Genomic DNA, 5,881 nt, shown 5'->3' on the forward strand with positions numbered 1-5,881 from the left:
TGCACTTCATAAGAGTGAGCACAGAGAGAAATAAAAAACACAGACCTACTCGCAGGAATGAGAATGCAGAGCAAAATAGTCAGGCTAGGGCTGATAAAAAAATTTAGAACTAAATCAAAGCAAAACGGCAAAATATCTACTGACTATTGGCTTAGGTTAATAAAGGGCTGTAGGTACAGACACTAAGTCAATAACCTCTTAAAATCTTTAAGATGTTTTCTAGGTGCTATTGGGAATGTAATGTTAAATGCATAAGGGATACTACAAGCAGTCAAAGACAAAAATAAAAAATGTTGTAAATTACTTCCTCATGTCTTGGTTATACGGACTATTAAGTGGCAATAGAGCAGTGTCAATCTGTATTAACTTCTGCCATTTATAGCAGATGAAAATGTGGTTCTATTTTTATCTAGCATCAGTGATATGCTGGTAAACAAAAAATATCACAGCTTAAAATAATTTTCTAATTTGGTAACTTTTCTTCTACCCTTTTACCTGAGTTCAGAGTGAATGAAAGAAAAAATGCTCCCCAATTAAAACTTTAACCAAGTTCTGTAAAGACGACTAGATTTATTTTTCATGTCTGAAACTTCTTCCAGAAGCATGATTTTTATGAAAAAGCAGTGTCAGTTTTTAATGGTGTTTGCCCACCAGCCTTTCAGGGGCAAGAAACTTGCATACATATGCAGGGTTTATGTTCTTTCCTAAACACAACCACAGGCTTTTGGAGCCTATTTTGATTGTTCTACAGCCTTCTTTCACTTTTCTGATCATCCTTTCCTTCCTGGAGCAAACTCAGATCAATTGGGTTTGAATTTTATCTGCATTGCAGGGCATTCCTATGAAATCATTAGCTCAGGTTTCAAATGGCTCTCTTCATTATATGGAATGCTGCAACGAAGTTAGGTTGCTGCAGGGAAGACTGCACTCATCACTCATCTTTTCAGTGAAAATGACTAGATTTACTAACGCAATGGTGAGGCAGAGCTGCATCTGGAAAACATATTTGGTCAAATTTTCAGCTAGAATAACTCATTTTGGCCCCACAAACATTGGTTTGATTTTTGGTCCATTTCTAATATGCTCAGAAGTATTGGTTTTATTTCAAACTCTAGTCTAATTCTTACCACGCTTACCCAGATATCACTCAACAGAGTCTCTTTTTAAAACTTATGAAAAGCAATATGCATTTGGAAGACAAACACAATTCTTTTAGGACAGTTTATCCTATTTATTCCTAAAATGGCACTGTTTTAACTTCCTTGAGTGTAAATCTATAACAAAAACTAAAAGGGAGGTAGCAGGTACCAATTATAATGATCAGTCTGCATGGGCACCAAACCTGCAATTATAATTTGCAGGTTAAGTGATGACACCACAGAAAATCTGAGAACATAATAAAGAATTTGTTCAAACTTACTTAAGACAAGTCATTACAGCAATTTCGAGGGGGGGGGAGAGGAAAAAGGAAGCAAAGAAATTGCTATCCTTAATATTGTTGTATAAAGTAAAATCACTCTCCAGCGAATCTAATTGTGGCAGTGAAATGGTAAAAAAGGAGGAGGACGGAAAAAAACCAAGGGAAAGAAATTGAAAAGAAGTAAACTGTTGTTATATGAAGGGAGAAAGGAAAAAAACAAGTATATGGCTTTCTTAAATCTATTTATGTTTTCTGTTAATGTGGCTGTGGCAGAAAGGTTGATGTTGTCCTTGCACACCCATTGCTGATTTCTTCCCTGGTTCCTCATCAGCTGTTGGCTCTCTGTACTCCTGTGACAACGTTTGGAAGGACTTTAATGAGGAGGTGAAGGGCAGTGCTGAGAAGGTATGGCCAGAAATAGCCCACCAGCCAGACCTGAAACTGCTGGGTCACCACCGCTGCACTCTGATTGCCCTCCTTTCTGACTTTCACAGTGAAGGTAATTGTTAAAATCTGTTCATTGTATTTCTCACTTTAAACTGTTCCATGTTTTTGGTTAAACCCTAACTTCACATCTTTTGATTCTGTGGTACTTTGTCCTTTTAAAACCAAACAGCAACTAATAGAAGAACAAATCTACCTGAACAAATACCCTTTACGTGCCTCATTATTGTTTGAAATGCAACTAAAGGATAAACAGAGAAGTTAAAAGGCCTGACAGAAAAATAATTCAACACTGCTATTTTAGATCTCATAGGGTTTTTTGGTTTATTAATCTGGGAGTCAGCTCTGCTGACTCTCTCAGAGCTGAACAGTACAAGCACAAAGCTCACACCACTTAAGGACTGTCAGCCTCCCCTCTATCAATGCAGGAGTTACTTAATTAGGATTATTTATATCCAGATAGATGTCAGACTCTGAATATTCTTGTTCTGGCTGTAGGATGCTGAGTATATGTCTCATTTGTGCAGAAGGCTACTTCTGTCCACCTTCATATCCTCAGCACAGCTGCTGCCTGGACTACCCTGCGATCATCTTCAGCCGTGCTCAAGCCATTGTCATTTATCCTCAGACGCTCGTGGCACCACAGGGCTGCTCTCGTACCCAGAGCAGAGCCTTTCTCTGATAGGGCCCTATAGTGCATCTAGGGGCAAGAAACATATATCTTACCCCTCCTTAACACAGGGAAATCATTCTCAGCTGATTATTTCCTAGTGACCATGTCCATGTTACAGCCGTTTTCATTCTGCTGGAGCAATGTGACAGAGCCATAAGGAAACCGAAAACAAGGGTGTTGGAGGCATGAACATGACTCACTGTCACAAGCTTTTGCCTTAGGTCCTGTTTATAGGGACTTGGTCTTGCAAAAGCACCCTGCTCTGAACCAGTAGCAGAAATGGGTTGCCTGCGCTCTGTTCAGGAGGCTTCATTATCCCACCTTAAACTGTGCTGATACATCTTCCTAATCACATGAGAGTCTGAACTGCTGTCAATCCCCATCCTCTCTCTGCCCTGGAATTTAAATAATACAGTGGCAGATTGTTTTACAAATGCCATGGATGTCAACAGGATGTAAAACCTACAATGTGGGAGTTACCAGACAGCAATGCTTGCGTTTTTGGAGAGCTCTGAGAAATCATAGGACTGCAATGATTTCAGTTGGTGTAAGCTGATGATGTTTAGCCACCCCATCACTTTCCCTTTCTGAGAAATGGGCAAGGACTGTAATTAGGGAAACTTTGATAATGTCTAGTGATAGCAGGACGAGGGATGTGCCCAAGCACTGCGGGCAGCTGTGCAAAGGGAGGCAGGCCAGCTAAGCCCCCCTTTGCAGTCCCTGCACTGTCGCAGCAGTGCAGCATTGATCTGCAGAAAAGCAGCCTTCTTTCTGCCTCTTGCCCCGCATCTCCCGGGTGATTGCTGTTGGAATGTTCTCAAAAGGGCAAAGGCTTTGGATTTGGGATCAGGTTTTTTTAAGCACTGTGTTAGTCTCTGCACTAAGAAATACCTTTTCACATCCTTCTCCATAGTGACAGAGAGAGGCAGCATGGGTACCGAAAGCATGCGTACCAAATTGCAGCTGCCTTTCTAGGTATCCCAAACCTCATGTTCCTTCTAGAAACACTCAGCAGTGTAAAATAGGACTGCTACTATTCTAAAAACCTTTTGAAATCAAGTGGAATTTGTAGCCTTTCCATAATGCAACTGCCAGTAACTGGAAAAATTAATGTGAAGCTTTATTACATGAAGGTTTATAAAAGTCTGACTGATGTATTACAGACTGAGAAAAAGATGAAGAAGAAAAAAGGAAAGTATGAGGATGGAGAACTGCTCAAACATTCAAACAGAGCAATTTTTTTCATTTCCTTAAAGCAGCTAGTTTATTACTACAAAATAGCTAATTTATTACCTATTAGCTATTATTAGCTTGTTTATTTATGCTTAATGTGGAAGTTCTGAGATGGTTGTTCATCATCGTTTTGAATTTATTATGTGTTTATACTGATACATATACATAGGAAACAGCCAGTATGAGAAAATCTCTCTTCTGATACAGACATCAAGGCAATCCTGTAAGTAAAGAGGCTGTTTGGTCTTTAACCTCATCTTCATTTGAATTTGCAGCAGGCTGTGATACAGCATTATTCAGAATATGTAGCTGACACTCTTCACTGGAGCTAAGCGTGCCCTTCCCAGAAATTTTGCTGTGGGCAAGTATATACTCGTCGCTCTGACTCGACTGCTCCGAGCAGAAGGTCCCGAAACAACGCGCTCTTTCATGAGAGCATGAAGCAAAAGAGTTCTCCCTCTTGTGGAGTAAAATGTAACTCCACTGGCAATCTTAAATTCTGCTTCCATGACCACACACAGGCTGAGCCAGGCAGGGCCCGACTCCTAAAACAGCAAGAGAAAGGTGAATTTAATGTGCAGCTTTCCTTATGTGGTGGCGTGGTACGGGCAAGAGAGTGGCTAATCGGAAATAAGGTGATATCATTACAACGAGCATATTTTGATCCAAGCACGTACTATGTTAATTGCAACCAGGTTCTGAAATTCTTCTTTTGTGCTATTATCTGTAGCACATCTTGTTCATCAGCTTGTCTTGAACTTATGGTCATTATCACCAAATTTGCCTTTTTTTTTTCTAGTTCTAAAGGACTCTTTCCACTTTCTCTCTAAAGAGGAACGATTTATTACAGTTTTGAACCTGAGCACATTTCTTTCTTTTTTTTCTGGCTTCTGCATGTAGGTAGAATGTTCTTAAACAGCCCCAAGCAGCTTTTTTTCCAATTTAAACTCTGTTTGCCCTCCCTCCAGCAGGTGTGGCTCACAGTTGGTTTTGGCTTTGTGAAACAAACGTTTCTAGGCATTAAATGAATATATTGCTGAGTTAATCTTTGTTCTGCTTGTATGCTGAAGTGCATTCTGTTCCGTCACTTGACACACAGCGCGTTTTAGGTGCCCAGCTCTTTCAACACCTACTAATTTCTACTGTGTTTTTTACTGAATGCACAAACCAAGTCATTCTCCTTCTTCCTGTTAGAAGAGCATCGACTCACGATCATTTGTTGTAATGTTGACCTCTCTGTTTTCAAAATCATGGCCATGTAAACCAAATTCCAAGCCCTTCCTTGGACTCTCATACCTCCTTTCTAGGTAGCTAGAAGAGCATCCATTTACAATCATTTACTTGTGGCTGATAATTAGTCTTTCCCCTATCAACACCAACTCCTGTTTTCCTTGCTGAGACAGAAATGCAATCTGATACTGAGGTATCTTCTCCTGTGGTTATTCAAAGGAAGGTGATTTTTTCAGGAAACGCAAGAATCCTGTGTGTTCCTAAGGAAGAGCTAATACTACTCCTAAGCACTGTATTGCCCCAGCTTTTGCCCCTGAAAGACCCTTCCCCAGCTCTGCAGGTGGTCTGTTCTCTAGGGCCTCTTGTCCCCGCAGCCTGCTGGGCTCCTGTTACGCAGTGCAGTGCAGCCTGCACCCCCATGGGCTGTGTCTTCCACAGGCTACCGGTGTTAGCCATGCTCCAGTCCCTCCCACCGCAGAGATGCCCGCTAACGAACTAGATGTCAAAGAGCCTACTCCTTACATTTGGAAAGTAATGACAAGTTACTTAACCTGGGTGCCAAGACCATCTTAAAAATATTACAAGTGTTTCTTGTTTGACTGCGTAATTGAGCGTCTGTGAGTAATGTAAAAAAAAAGTGTTTACTCTTAGAACAAGAAAGTGTTTGGGTAAAAAATTGCTTAACTACAGCGAGGACGAGTCCCACCTGGAGTAACCAGCCATTTTCCCTTCCATGAGTGCTTATTTTGTGGTGCTATAGAAAACACAAATAAGAGCTAGAGGCTCGGCGCGCTCCTGGGAAACCACCTTGTGAGATGTAAGGCAGGGCAAATCTCATTCACAATACTGTTTTTAATATCTAAACCCAAACAACCGTAGCA

Source organism: Phalacrocorax carbo, chromosome 2 (assembly GCF_963921805.1).
Source record: "Phalacrocorax carbo chromosome 2, bPhaCar2.1, whole genome shotgun sequence".
In the NCBI taxonomy this organism is placed as follows: Eukaryota; Metazoa; Chordata; class Aves; order Suliformes; family Phalacrocoracidae; genus Phalacrocorax; species Phalacrocorax carbo.